The 16,342-nt window shown below is 36.6% G+C and overlaps 1 long non-coding RNA gene across 3 annotated transcripts in view; it reads left to right on the forward strand.

Annotated features, from left to right (window-relative positions):
* Nucleotides 1-3,070, forward strand: part of LOC130580123 (uncharacterized) — a 54,483-nt gene extending 51,413 nt beyond the window's left edge. For all 3 annotated transcript variants that reach the window (XR_008966081.1, XR_008966080.1, XR_008966079.1), the window contains one exon: nucleotides 2,018-3,070. This is a non-coding gene — a long non-coding RNA (uncharacterized LOC130580123). The remainder of the gene's footprint in view (nucleotides 1-2,017) is intronic.
* Nucleotides 3,071-16,342: the final 13,272 nt, after the last annotated feature.

Here is a 16,342-nt window from a genome sequence, read left to right on the forward strand (position 1 = left end):
AAATTCAGATAAACTATACCAGTTACTGCAAACATCTTCAAATAATGGTTGAATAGCTGATACTATTTTTTTATGCATGAACTGACCATTAATTAGACAGATTCTTTACTCATGGGAGACAGGGCTAGTTAATTTGTAAGAGTAATTATTCTGTCTTTGGGCTGGGAGTGTTAATCTCTYCACTGATTTTTTATACTGTTACACAACCCAAAATTTTGCAATTAGTATACTGTGTGAGGTAAGAGGGCCATACCATTACATATATCTCTGTATGAGACATACAGTCTCTCTGAATTAATCAAATGAGCTAACAAATTACTGTRGATAATTACAGGCATCTAGAGATGTGAGACTGCTATCAATCAGACACTTGTAATGCTAAGAGAATAATTACATCTTGTGGTTTGCCTTGGAAAGGATTAAAAGATATTCTACCAAGCTGTGGTATTTTGAATTATTTTACTGATCATTAAGGAGCAAGGGAAATGAAATATTTTACTAGTTTTTCTAAAAGACTACARAGTACTTTCAAACAAGGTATTACTTAGTGAATATGACAAAGAAATTAAAAATATGAAAAAAAAGAAGGGAATAAGAGGAATCTCCCTTACCTTCAACTTATATCTTAAACTTCTTATAAAAAAGGCTTGTGATAAAAAATGGTGACCTAGAACTTAACCCATCTAGTTGGTCAAGAGAAGCAAGCTAATGTTATCTTTYTGGATTTCAGTAAGGCTCTTTGTCTCTCATAGGATCCTTCTGGACAAAATGTCCAGCACACAGCTGGATAAACACTTCATGTGRTGRGTGAGCARCTGGCTYATGGATCRGGCACAAAGKGTTACAGGGAAYGGGGTGACATCAGAGTGGGGACCTGTCACTGGTGGGGTTCCACAGAGCTCYGTCCTYRGCCCTGCRCTCTTCAACATCTTCATAAAGGGGACACAGGACTGGAAGGGATACTGAGCAAGTTCACAGGTGATACAAAGCTGGGAGGAGCTGTTGACYCCCTGAAAAGCAGGAAGGCCCTGCAGCTAACCCTGAACAAGTTAGAGGGCTGGGCACTCACCAACCRWATGAAGTTCARCMAGGGAAAGTGTYGGATTCTGCACCTGGAATGGAGAAACCCGGGATGCAGGTACAGACTGGGAAACAACAAGGTRGAAAACACTGCAACAGAAAGGGACCTGGGAGTCCTGGTTGATGCCAAGTTGAACATGAGTCAGCAGTGCCCTGGCAGCCAGGAGGGCCAGCCCTGTCCTGGGGTGCATYRGGCACAGCATCGCCAGSCAGGCWAGGGGACACTGGTGRTATCCCCCAGGGATCAGTCTTGGCTCCAGTCAGATTATTCCAGATGATTCCAGAAGACCCACCACAGAACACAGCTGAGCCCATCAGTGAAGCTTCTGGTGTCTGTAGGAAAACATATTTAAGAATGGGAAAAAAATTCCAAGCAGGCAGAGAGAACTCARAGCGTGAGAAACAGCAGAGGGAATACCACATTCACCAAAAAGAGGAGGAGGAAGAGGGTTTTCCAGGCACTGAAGCAGATATTTAACTTGCAGTCCATGAAGGACCCACAGTAGACAGAGGAAAAGTGTGACAGGGGGAACAAGAGAGATAAACCATTCTGCACTGACTGGCCCCACATTTTCATTATTGACTCATTGAAGGGCTGAAGGGATTGAGACAACTTTTGGCAATTATGAGAGYAAAGAGATTAGGGGTGAGAAAACTCTGTGTCTTTTACATACTTTTAATGACTGAAGCAAAAATCAGTTAATTTGAAGAATTACTCAAATAATAAACATTCCTATCTTCTGATGGTATCTTCATCAACCTCACCTTAGGAATATGCCCAAAATGTCTGCCAGATGTTTTTGAACTCATGTMACTAAGGGCATTTCCAGACTTCCTTTGTTTATGTTTTAAAAGGATGGTCACAGCTATTTCTTAAATGTGTAATCACTTTGCTCTGGGCTTTCTTTGGCACCATCTACTTAATATTGCTGTGTAGTCTTGTTTCAGATTTCTGCTGGCCTAGAATAGAAGACTGATAGACTGTTCCTCTGGGGAAAAGAGAAGAAAAGAGTAATAACTATTTTAAAAGAAGCTTATATGCCAAACAGTATGTAACATCTAGAGAAGTTGCCGAGTGGAATTTTTGTGGAGAAGTGACTCTGAAYTTGAACTGTTACCAGGCACTGCTGACTACCTATAGATGAAGAAGACTAGTTTTTGACTTTATCTCATCCCCTAACATATGTTTTTTTTGGAACTGGGTATTAGTAACTAAGACATATTTTTGTGGCAATACCACTGATGGAAAATGAATTCATTGAGAAAAATGTAATACATCAAAAAATGACACCTTTCATACTCATCCACAAATTCAAAGGTTTGACTATACATTCTACTGTTGTTTAAGTCCTTCACGGTATTTAGCATGAGTGGTTATAAGAAAAGGGATATCTTCCCTGTCTATTAATTACATAGGTGTCCAAAGGCAGAATATTTTAGCTATTTCATATTTTCTTCAGTATTTAAATAAAATCCAGAAAGAGTTTCAAATAAATTCTGAGKTTTTTCTCAGTCAAAATTCCTTTGTTTGGAGATGTTATAATATATCAAAGACTTTCTGATATTTGAATTTTCTGTCAAAATTTCCTAGCCATAATAAGATATTCATTTCTCCTACGGTAATTCTCAGTTGCATCACAAGTTGAATCATTCTTGCAAATTTGTGRTACCCAAAATTCAAATAAAGCCTGGATGAAGTTGTCCCCCTYTAATTAGTAAAACAGAAAATTAATRAAAATKAATATCAAACTGTCTGTGGAGTCTGTGAGAATCTATGGGAAATAAGAYATCTGAGAACAGAGGTTCTTCAGTCTAGTAAACACATGCACTATATACTTGTGAATTTGTATTTGTATGCATTTTATTTTGTCTGTAAAGGACAAGACTGATGTAATTAATTTTTTTTCTGTTTTTGGAGGATTGTAAATCTATGTCTGTTGTTTTAGAAGTAAACACATTGTTCTGTTTTGTATTGATTTTAGACATATTTGTTAAGCTAAGTATTTTGARCAAATTTCAAAAGGAAATCAGCTGACTTTGTTTAGAACAGCTTTTCCTTCCATGGTATTTATAGGCATTTAGTTATTTCTAGGTCAAGCAAAAAGTGTATTWTATATCTTGCCAATCTTAGGTGATTGTTAGGATACAGAATACATAGAGCTTGGTTTGGTTCTCTTATCTCAAAAATAATTTTTGACTTTGAGCAGTGAAGGGAAAAAATATGCCACCTTACTCCTTGGGCAAGGATTTTGGTTTTTGATTTGTCTTCTCAGTTTGTGTGTTATAAATTAGGCAGTTTTCTAAAGAGCATATATGAATACATTCTCCATGTAAACTGTGCCTCAATTCAGCTAACTCAGAGTGCTAAGAATTCTACCAGGTAGTGGTGCATGAGAACCGAAGTGWCAATGTTTACTTCCTATGCTCTTTCATCTATGCTGGGGCATTGCTAGAATGTTCTCTGCCAGCTGAATTCACACTTACATATTTATTTAATCAGTGATTCAGATTTAAATTTGTTTAAATCCTCTAAAAGGCTCACTTTAGGAGGTATTCTTACAAATGTCTGATAACAGAGAATTAACTGTGGAAGTGTATTTGTGACTGTTCTCTTTTAAAATATTTTTTGGGGGGAAATTATTTCATAATGTAGTTCCTTGAATGAAGACTGCCTTATAACATGGATCAATAGAGAACTGTTTCAAAATATGCTATTGACAGACCACTGATCTTTTCAGAGTGAGGAAATTCAGACATGCAGATTCAYTTTCATCCCAAACTAAATGCTTGAATCAACAGCCTGCAGTGTGAGACAACTATGAAAAGGAAGAAGAAACACAAATATGAAAAGGAAAAATATAATTTGAAACTTTCCTGTTTAATCTGTCACTACATAGTTAAGAATATAAGATTTATGGGAAAAGAATGAGAGGGAAAGTGAGGGAAAGTGAGGAAAAGAGAAGAAATGTAAGTATGATACTGCAAACTAGTGGTAGAACATTTTGGCAGGATGGAAAATTGAGTTATTCCCTCTGCTGCTAACATTGTTTCAGAATTTTATTTAATTACTTCTATTAAGAAAAATAATTCCAGGAAAATATTTTTTCACTAAGTTCTGAATATATGACTGAATTTTGGAATAATAATAGATAGCTCTTATTTCATTTTTTTCTGCATAATATGGATGGCTTCTCATGCTGACTTCACATTGATTCAAGAYACCTCTCTCTGTGAGGAATTTGCAGACTTATTTCTTGATCAATATGTTTTGAATCAACTTGTTTTCCTGAACACTGTTTGCTTGTTTGAAGTGGTCCTCTGAGATGCCAGCTTTTTATCATTTTGTCCAAGCATAATGCTCTGAAAAATTTTCATGTAAAACAAAAGGAAGGTCCTACGTCTAACAAAGATGGATCATAGAAGATCACTGATCATATGCTACTACATTTTTGTGGATGGATTCAGAACTTGAGCTGTATCTAATATTCCAGGTGATAGATAGAGAGATAGATTAAATAGATAGATGGATGGATGGATGGATGGATGGATGGATGGATGATAGATAGATAGATAGATAGATAGATAGATGATAGATAGATAGATAGATAGATAGATAGATAGATAGATAGATAGATAGATAGATGGATGATAGATTAGATAGATAGATAGATAGATAGATAGATAGATAGATAGATAGATAGATAGATAGATAGATAGATAGATAGATAGATTGATTGATTTTCAGTTTGAGATGAAGTTGCTAGCTTTATGCTTCTGGCTAAATCCACAGAATGACTGCTTTCTGGAAACCAATTACTGAGACATCATGTGTAGAACAAATTTCTTCATTAGAAGAACAACTCTTTATTAATAGCCYAACTTTGCTACTGAGTTGGCCTTTACTCAATAAAGTGATTGTGGAAAGAGGCTCTACTTAAAGTGAAAATTAGTTTGGCCTACTTTGTGCCCATTAGCAAAATAGGTTGCTCTCTTCTAATCAACTGTGTTTCTCTTTCACTCTGTTCAAGAGAAAAACCTTACCATTCAAAACCAAATGAAGTAATGATAAAATTTATCCTCATCGGAGAAATACCCATATGTCAATAAAAATGTTGACAGAAAAGTTACAATTGAAAAATAAAACAGACTTGTCTTCAGGGCTGTTACCTTGTTTCAGAAAAATGAGTAGGAAAAATGCTTGAATAATAGGGGAGTGGAAGGGAGTTGCACTACATATATCACATTAATTTTCGAGGTTAATTTGTAGTCAGTGAAAGATATATTCACAAAAGCTGCTAGTGAACCACTTAATCCATACATCATTTACTTTGCTTTTCATGAGATCAATTTAAAACTATTTGAAGAATTTAAAATTCATATAGTTATTTATTTTATTTCTTCCTTGTTATTTTGGCATTAGACTACTTAAAACCACTTGGTGAAAAAGATTAAATGTTGTATTGTAATTTGACAGCAAGATACATAGGCCACTGCTGTGCTTAAATCTGATATTGTCGACCCAATGTTTAGTTGATGGAAACCAGGGTGTATAGATATGACACCTTGGATTGAACTGTAGCAGATGGCTGCTCTCATTAGCTACTGCCTATCTCCTGAAACGTGTTACATAATTATTTGAAGGTTTTCCAGACCTTTTCAGTGCAAAGTAAAGCCCTTYAATGGGGACCCAACTTAGATTTTTCCATACAAATGGATGTAACATTGGGAACAAATAAGAGCAATTAGAGAGAAATGCACCTGTAGGGATATGACCTTATTGGTAGAACGGATGGTGCTACCTGGTGGGATGCTCCTCAGGAGAGATGCATCCAGCAAAGATGAAGTCAGACAAAAAAGCCAGGAGGCCTGCATGACTAAACACTTTCCTGCATGACATCCTTGTCTCAAAATGGAGGAGACATGGATTTGACAAATGTACCAGTTCATAGATAAGGAATTGAGTGGATGGGTGCACTCAAAAAAGGTACAGACGATGTCTTGATGTCCAAGTGGAGACTAGAAATGAGTGGCATTCCTCAGGGGTCAGTAYTGGGTCTTACATTTTGACATCTTTGTTGGTGACATGGAGAGTGGAACCCTGTGAAACCTCAGCAAGTCTGCCAATGACACCAAGCTGTGCRGTGCAGTTGACACACTGAAGGGAAARGATGCCATCCAGAGGACCTGGACAGGTTTGACATGTGGGTCTGTGTAATCCTAATGAAGTTCAACAAGGCCAAGGGTAAAGTCCTGKGGCTGGGTAGTCCTTYTYACCTTCYGTCTGATATTCCCAGTGTGGTATGRYCATTCATGACATTGGGGGAAGAGAGGACACAGATTCCTGTTCGCTATTCAAAGAAATCCCATCTCTGTTTATTTTTAAAAGCTGTGTTCTTTTATTCTTTAGTTTTGCTGGGCTAAACACAGATTAGCTGTCTGSYCTGCAGTGCCATCTCCCATGAARCTKCTTATCCAATCACATCTCTGGGCGGTGACCACAGGCTCTGTTTACCCACTCACAGCTTGCCACATGAGGCAGGGTCTSGTCAGTCAYWACAGGCTCTTCCTCAACCCCAACWWAGTCCTGCACCTGGGTCAGGGCAATTCTAGTGCAGGCTGAGCAGACAATGAAACCAGCAGATAAAGGCAGGTGATTCTCCCCATCTACTCTGTTCTCATGAGACACCATCTGGAGTGCTGCATCCTGCTCTGCAGTCCTCAACATAAGGAATCTGCTGSAGCGAGYCCASAGGAGGRYCATGAGGATGATCAGAAGGCTGGAGCATCTCTGCTACGAAGACAGGCTGAGAGAGTTGARCTTGTCCAGCCTGGAGAAGAGAAGGSTCTGGGGAGCTATTAGAGCAACCTTCCAGGAAATACAGGGGGCCTACAAGAAAACTRGGGAGACACTTATGACAAGGGCATGTAGTGACAAGACAAGTGGGAATGGCTTTCARCTGAAAGAAGGTAGGTTTAGATTAGATGTTAGGAGGAAATTCTTTGCTGKGAGGGTGGTGGGGCACTGAAAYAGGTTGCCCAGAGAAGTTGTGGATGCCCAATCCCTGAAAGTCCAGGCTGGGTGGAGCAACCTGGTATCCTTGCCCATGACAGGAGTACTAGAATTAGATAATCTTTAAGGTCCCTTTTTACCCAAACTGCTTTACTACTCCAAGATTCCATGATCTATAAGAAAATACAATCATAACATTTTTCAAAATAAGCTCTTGAACAGAGAAGTAGACCAAACATGAATGAAATTAAGAACAATATACTCAGTATACAATTCTGGCCAGTCTCAGATGTTTAGTTGTCTTTACCTTTTTTTCATTTCCGGAGATGAAGATCTGTGTATTTGGGGATTCTACATATGAGTGAAGAAACTATGACAGAACAGGTCACACACACTAAACAATTTGAACTTGATCAATAGACCTCCTTTTAACTACATTACTGAGACAGTGGATGAAAATAAATAAAATAAGATGCAATGCTCTATACATTATCARTATTGAAAAATCTGTTTCTTCTAGAATAGTCATCAAAAATACTATGATCTCTTCATTTTGATTTTGGCAAATAATAAATATGTAAGATGGAGGAAGATAGCATGCCTTTACAGAGGTATATTAAAGTGATTCCTTTAAAATTATTTAAAAAACACAAAGATTCTCTTTAAAATCCAGAAAATAATTAATAAAAGTCTGGTTGTAGGATTCTCATCTTAAGAGAGGAAAAAATAGGTTTGTGAATGGGGATAATTTATGAAATTTCTCTAGAGCAAAATTACAAATGTATTTAGAGCTTCTTGAAAGGCAGAAAAGCATCTTAGTAGACAACKTACAAGTACAAAAGACAATATTTTTTTTTTCGCTGAAGAATTTGTGTATTTTATTTTATTTGTGTCAGTAAGTACAGAATCAGGAAAGAAAAATCAAACATTAATTGACTGAGTTGGTGTGGAATTAAAAATGACATTATTTTGGCCTCAGGAACTTCATGCTTCAAACAAAGATTTAAATATKAATATTGAGGATGAAATGGTTACATTAGACAGAATTACAGGAGGCAGTTTTTTTGGTTATTAGCCTCAGAACACAGGAATGCATGARTGTCTGTAGTAGGTGTGAGAGACATCCATCTCCTCGTAAATGTACTGTTTCAACACCCACTGTATATTTATCTGGGGCAGAATAAGAAAAAACCCAACATGTGATGCTTCATTCTAATGCTTACCCATTCTCTAGCTCCTTGCAGCTCTGAACTTTCAAATCCAGATAAAGAGTCTGGTTTATAGTTTTCAGTGAATCTTTTGCATGTGGTCAGGTCTGGACACTTTCAAACTTAGTAAGTTTTTGATCTTTTCTGTATCCTGTGGCAAATTCGACTGCTTGCATGAAAAATTAAATTTTTTTTTTTTTTAAATCTGACTGTTAATACCTTACTGATACTTTCTAAACATTTTTTAAAGATAAAGTGCATAAGCTGCATCTGTTGGGCATGTCTGTTGTCTGCCCAACTGGTAACCACTCTGTTTTATGTACCATTTTTTTGGCTGTTGCGTTTTCAGTGGGCAAGAAAATGAGTTACATAGTTGGCCTTTTACTGTAATCCCCTGAATATATTTTTTGTAATTCCTAATAAAGGGTAAAGGGATTTTTAATGAAGTGACAGAGCTGTGTGTCAGGCAGTTAGACTCAGCCATTTTAGCTTTTTTTTTTAGCAGCTGGCCACTTAACACACCTGTTTTAACTTCAGTTCCTTGAATTCCTGGTATGGCAGAAGTCTGGCAACCTACGTATTTATTGCATAAAATCATTAWTTTTTTTAGTGTCAGAATAGTAAAGACCAGTGGCTACCCAGGGGCTGTGAAAGTATAAAACATAAGATTTCCCCACAGGGCACAGTCCTCGCCAGCCAATGCCTGCCCCACCAGCTCCAGGGAGGGGGCAGAGAAGTCCAGATGCACTGGGCATAAAAAGCAGAGTTTGGTAGCAGAGGGTTGCAGGGTGTCCTCTGTGGAAGGAGGGTGTGAAGAATCCTGTTCTGGTCACAGAGGATTCCAGAAAGCTGTAAATGGAGGGAAATAGCATCATACCCCAAAACTTCAGCCCAACAGAGACCACACATAATTTCTTTTCAGGTATGTTTGGGAAAGGACTTTGGCTACTGGGTAGGAGGTGCAAGAAGGACATGGGACACAGCAGACACAGGAGTATGCTCTAAGTGGGACACAGGAGGAAGCATGTGAAGAGCAGTGTTTGGAGCACGGGGAGAAAGCTGAGATTGTTTAGCTTGTTACAGCCAGCCACGGTAACCAGAGTSAGCACAGAGCCCAGGCCACCATGCAAATCCATGGCACTGAAGCAAGGCCAAGGACAAGGCAGGATCCTGAAATGAGTCAGGATCAGTTCCAGTGACACTGACCAGAGGCAGACACAGGCTGATGTCCTTGGAGGCTGGTGGTGGCAGGAAAGGCTGAGGCCATGCTGAGAYATCATCCAGTACCTGGGTCAGGATAGGCCTGATAAGGGTGACTGGTGTCAGACACAGCCCTGGACTGGCTGAACAGGGCAGGGTGGTGAACACCAAGGGCAGGTTGGTGCATCAGTACGCAGGCTGGACCTGTCTCAGGCTGCAGGGCGGTGGTGTACATGTCAGTTCTGTCAATCCTTTGCCAGTTGAGAGGAAATTTACTGGGACCCAATGAGGAGGGGACTATTATTAGAAGACACTGAAAATAATCCCTAAATGGATGTCAACACTGAAGAAGAAGGGATGCCCTTCAGGATGCCAGTAATTTCCTGTGACTACAACCCCTCTCTGCTTGAGGAAGATGGATGATATTGATCTTAGGACCCAGATTGCCTTTATAGGAATGAACATAACAGTTGAGAAAAGATGTTATAAGTTTTCTTGTACAACAACACAAATACTATTATTAATGAGGCTTTCTGTATTCATTTAGATTATGATTGCTGGTATTATTATTGCTTACATTATCTTAATTATATTGCTCACTTTTTATAAACAAAAATCCTTAGCTACAAGTATATGTATTTTAAATATTTATGATACATTTCCTTTTGCTCATACTAAGGTTTTGATCTTAGGAATGCTTTTTCTATACTTTTGATCTGACTTGTTTCCATCCTCTTTTCCATTGTTATTTTATTCTTACTGGGGAGAGTGAAACAGAATTTTACATAGTACTGAAAATGCAGGATAACATTGGGTTTGTACAGTGGAAAAAGTATGAGACTTTCTATTCTTTTTTTTCCCACTAACTCCTAATATCCTGATTTGCTTTTATGACCACTACTGAATATCMAGCTAATGATTTTTATGATACCTGCTTTTGTAACCCCAAACCACACTTCTGAGGGGTTGATTGTCAGCTCAGAGCTGATAATTTTTTATGAGAAATTAGACTGGTTTATTAAATTTTTTTATTAGAATTGTAAAGACTATTATTATTGCCTTTAATCTTATCTTTATTCATATTAAAGTTCATCTGCCATTTTAGTACCTAGTTTCTACTAGTTCCTAGTTCCTTCTGCAATTACTCACAACCAAACTTTATCCTTACTATCTAGAATAAACTCAGGTCACCAGAAAACTTTGTCACTTCATCCCATTTGCCAAGCTGTATATCAATATTTTCAAAAGTCCTGTCAGTGTAACTCACCACAAATCACCCAGTGGTTGCTGGTCACCAGTAGTTGACCTCTTTCCTGTGAGAACTGACTTTTCCTACCTTCATTTCCTATCATTCTCTAAATAATTTAACATTGCAAACTCTTTTATGTCATTGCTGATCAGTTTCTTTAAAAGCATTTGGCCACAACCTTTTCAAAGCCTTGGAAACCCAAGAAGACTTTATCCATWAGATTACCTTTATCTTATAGGATCTCTGAGAAAGCAATTTGATTTTCATTAATGTTCACAAAAAGCCATAAGGTACTCATAAAATTTTCTGATGATAGAAAATTGGAAGTTGATAACGATACAGAAGTAGTTCTGAATATCTGATAGAATTAGATGATCTTAGAAATGGCTTGAAATATGGGTGATCATCTGTTTATGTATTTAAAAAAAATCTGCTATAAACTGGGATTTTTCTACTTCAAAAGATCCAAAGTCAAAGAAATTAACATTCTGAGCAACTGCAGATCTACTAGAGTGTCAAGGGAAGAAGGGGAAGAGGGGTGAGGGGTGGGACATACCAGAGACTTTCAGAAAATTGTTTCTGTCACAGAAAAGGAAGTACYAATGACATTTTACAAGGTATTGGTAAAATCTTATCTAGAATCTTTTKTATAGTTCTGGACATATTTATTTTTAAGCTGAAGGTGACAAGAAGGATGGAAACTTTATTTTATTGAAGGCAACTTATTGAGCATAGAAAATTTGGTAAGGGAAAATCTGGGAGAGGATATGTTTTGCCTTCTAGAAATAAACACCAGAGAAAAGGACGATTTAAGGTAACATATGTTTTCACAAGAGCAAACAGGTATAAACTTTCTGTGATCAAATGTAGTTTATATGTTTCAGGAACATTTCTAAACATAGTGTGAATGGGATTATTTCATGAAGTCTTTTGTGATAACAGGGCACATAGCCTATTACAAGAAAATGTCTGCAGCTGAAAGATATCTGTGACCTTTGAGTGAATGAGTGAAGTAGAACTATATTTGCTTCATCCTCCCCCCATTTTTTTTCCTTTTTCTTCTTTCTCATAAAGGTTTACATATATTTGCTTAAGGGTACACTTTTGATTCAATGAAGCATAATGATAAGGAAACCTGGRGTGGCCCATATTTTGATTCAGCTTTGGAGTTTGTTTTATAACTCTGAAATCACAGTTTACTGAGATGCCCTAAGGTGACAGGAGAGAATGAGGAAGGAGCTCAGCCGCCCACTGAAATGTGAAGGTAACTAGCAGTGGAGAATATTCTCTATGATGTGTTAATTCATTCTCAATAWTAAGATGATCAGAATTTGAATTAGGCTATGGAAAATATAGAAAACAGAAATACTAAAGAAATAGGAAATACAAATGTATTCATGTTCAAGTGAAAAGCACAAAACCCACCAGGAACTGCATAAGTAAAGTTTATTTAAACTGAGAAGGTCAGAATATTGTTTATCAGGAAAAAAAATTTCTTTTAGTTGCTCATATGAGTATAGTTGTACTRTACTTGTAGAGAAATTTTGATTTAGGATAGGGTTTATTGTAATAGTTGCCAGTCATCATAATATTAAAATCTTYCACTTTTTCCAGGCAGTACTTTACTTCAGCCTTTACATGCAGTTTACTCTATTTGCTTGTTTATGGGTTTTTGTTTTTTTTTTTTCACATTTCTGAGGATACCACTTAGAAGTCACTCTCAAATTTTGAGATTTTGTGGGGACAAAGAGCCTAAGTGGAATTTGACACAAAGTGGCATCTTGCCACTTACAAAATATACAGAGAAGGAAGATTAGTCACATGAAGAAGTAACAGGGAAAGAGCATTTGATCTTGTACCCTCTGCAATAAGTGTAGAAAAGAAAAAATGTGAACTGAAGAGTGACTTTTCTCCTTGTTGCCCTTCACATCATCTCTTTCTTGTGAACTTTTATTTTTAACACTTTACAATGAGATTGAGTTATAAGGGTTTTCCAAAACTTTATGATCAACAGCAGAAACCTAAAAAAAAACCTGAATTTTTCTGTCTCCTTCCTCTTCCAGCTTCAAGGCTGTTAGTCRTGCTCTGCCTTTCAATGAGAGTGGTGGCAAAAGGAGCATCATGCAGAATGGAATGATGTAGTCTGACTGCCACTCTCCAACAGGCTGTGCTGACACCCTTTGCCATTTTAATATATGTCCTTCATTGCTCTTCCTTTAGAATTTTTACATTTTTAATTAAAAAGTCTTCATATCCATTTTTCCACATTAACATTTTCATTTCAAGGATGTGTTCATGTGGGTATCCAACAGATGTGTAATGTTCATAAAATCCCTTAAAATTACTGAAACGTTAAGAAAACCCACTGCACTTGAGAAAATATTTTAAACAGAGTGATGATCACTAAAGCACTAAAGGTAGTATGTCACTTAATAAGATTTAAAAGATAAAAATGTGAGGGACAAGTATCTGTGAGACCTGCCTTTTCTTAACTGATGTGTACAATGACAAGATTCAGGACTCAACTATATTTTGTTAATCTTAGAAAAGATTTGTGAAGGAGGGGAGAGTGAATGCTCTTACCCATAGGAGGGGAGGAAAAGTGTTGCCTGAGATCCAGTTAGGAGTGAATTCTTGTTACATTACTCTTATTATTACTTATATGATGCTGCTACTATAAAATAGAGACCGGATAGGAAAGAAAGATACATAGCATAGAGAAAAATTACTCCCAGATTAAGTCCCTATAAATAAGACAAAATAAAGGATTTGCTAACAAATCCTCTTTAGCTTGGYGAAGATCTAAGTATTTTCACTAATTTTTATGTAGCTGGGAGAAAATACATGACTACTGAGCAAGTATGCAGTCTGATTCAGTCAAGGCCCTTGCTTTCTCRCAGAATAATTGGCAGAGGGCTGTGAGGAGCAAATTGTTTGTATGAAGATTGTTATAACTTAATGAGCTTTGTGAGTTGATGTGCTGTAGATGAAAAAGGGTGTCTTTTAATGTGAAAAGATGGGAAATAAAGTATGAGATTTTGAAATTTTCCAAGCTGTCTCAGAAAAAGGCAACAATGTGCCATCAAATATCTATTTCTTCAGGCAAATGGTGAAGATGGTTATCTATAGCCTAAGCAGAAAAAAAGTTCTCTTTATAACTTTCTCCATTTTTATATTTTTGTGGAGTATTTTGTGAGATAAAGATTGTGGTGACCCCTTTCTAAATAATCAAGTTCCTATAATTGCTTTATTGAAAACTATTTTGTAGTACAGAAAAGACTTTTACTCTTTTCTCGTTCATATGGTTGCCTGACACGCTCTGATCTTTTAGAGGAAATTGGCCCCTTCTATGTCTGTCTCTTGTCTACCTCTTYGGAAAACAATAATAAAAATAATAAATTGTATGTTTGATTTATTGATTGAAATATAAGAACCGCAGTTTGAATATTTAATAATACTTATATCAAAAGGACAATTTATTCCAAGAAGAGAGGTTGGGAATTAAAGCCTACTCTTGTTGCAACTGTGCCTAAATGTACAGCTTTAAACTTCTGCCAGACCTCAGTTGGTATACTACCAAGGAAGACTACTGAGGAGATCAGCAATGTATTCAGGTAATTTGGGCTCCTAGACCCARAAGAAAATACCATTTTACTACCTGTGTGTCTACTCTTTCAGTTTTCATTTTTCATTTGAGTATCTGTTTCTGTTTTCATTTGAGGGATAGAATGCTCTCTTTTACAGCTGGTAGAATGTAGAAAATTCAGTCAGCAATCTTTTCTTGATTCCKGGAGCTCCTGGCACACAGGAGGAGTAATCTGCAAATCCTGTTCCTTCTAAAATTCATTTAAGTGAAAAATAGTCAATAGCTTGTGGGATCATGACTTTTGTATAATGTATTGTCAACAGCAGCTTGAATGGGACTGTAGCACATTTTCACATGTAATTTGTATCTTGTCTCCCTTTTTCTGGATAATCTGCATCACACAGAGGAAAAATATTTTTTCTTTGAGAAGCGGGGAGTTGCAGTTCCTGCTGAGTTTACAACTAATAGGTGTTGTGAGATATTGCCTTGGAGCACGATAGTGCTGATTAGAAATATCTTACCTTTGAGAAGAGGAAGGACTCCCACATTCCWCTGACTTTCAAACTCAGCAGGAACATAGAGCCAGGAGCTGTGGTTTCTTTCATATTTACCTCTGTCTTTGTCCTCATTTAATAACACTTTCATTCCACACAGAGAAGATTCCTTTTAGGTTTTCTGAGCTATTACCAGAAACATTGCAGAAAATCCTAGGAAGAGTTTGTGAAAAAAGAAAAAAAATAGCATGGAAACATCAAAGTGAAATGAATTATGAAAAGTTTCAGCTATTAAAAATGAAATGAAAAGAAATACAATGATGAATCAGGATTGGAAAGATGAGAGGACGTGATATTAAGATAAAACTGGTGACTTTCTCACAAGGAAACAGCACTTATGAAAGGGACAGTTATGCCTTCCCCACTCCACATGTGTTGCCTGTAGACATTTTTTGTCAACACTCATGATCTTGTGCACTAAAAGGGATAACCGAACTGATGTAGCTAAAAATTAATCTGTCATTATGTTGGTTTGACAATCAGAACATAAACAGTAGCTCGTGGAATTCTAAGAAAACGCAATGGGAAAATTGTTTCTGTTCAGCAATGGTAGATCTCAGTCACAGCCCTTCAATCGGTAAGGAAAGCAGTAGCTCAAAATTGACAATAGAAAACGAGCATAGCTCAGTAAAGAAAAAAAAAAAAAAMCAAACATGATAAAAGGTTTTGACAATTGAACCTGGAAAGAATTAATAAAACAGAGCTGGGTTTTTTTTTTAAGTCTGAATAAAAGAATGGAAGAGACAGTGGTAGCAGCTATCTATGCAAATGTAAAGGGACAAAATAAATGTGAAAGGATCAATTATTTTCAATAGCCAACAAGTACAGAATGAGCAGTAATATAACAAAAATAATTGTAGCATTTCATAACTTTTCATGTGTTTAAAATCCAGGAAGAACTATTTCTTACAATATTTCTCTGTATTAAGTATTATCAATGCATTTAAAACATAGGGATACAAAGATGAAAAGATCTTATGGCTATCCTAGTTCAATTAATGCAAAGCCTAGACTAATAAGTAATATTGGAAAAGGTTTGTATTTGTTTTCATTATGAATATATCAGTACTCAAGTATCAATCCAAAAAGGGGCTGACGATTCCTGATTGTTGAATTCAACACCTATGCTCCATGTATAGTGACAAAGCCCTTCACAATGGATTCCACAGAAAAGAAAATAAAAAGTCTACTCTCTAGAAAAGAAAAAAAAGGCTGCTGAGAGTTATAGTCTATGAAAAGAAAATTAAAAACCAGGATTTAATCTCTGTTACAGACCCAGTAATTTTACTGGGGCTACTCAGAAATACTGTTTTAGGTTTACAGGACAGAGTCTTTCCCTAAAGGTGAATCCTTTGGAATTTAAATCTTAAGGTCTGAAGTCCTTCCATTTGAATTTAATATTCAAAGAATATATAATATTCCTCAAGAGAAAAAAAAAAAAAAAAAAAAAAAAAA

This window comes from Malurus melanocephalus, unplaced genomic scaffold, assembly GCF_030028575.1.
Source record: "Malurus melanocephalus ecotype Western Australia unplaced genomic scaffold, MMel_1.1 scaffold_314, whole genome shotgun sequence".
In the NCBI taxonomy this organism is placed as follows: Eukaryota; Metazoa; Chordata; class Aves; order Passeriformes; family Maluridae; genus Malurus; species Malurus melanocephalus.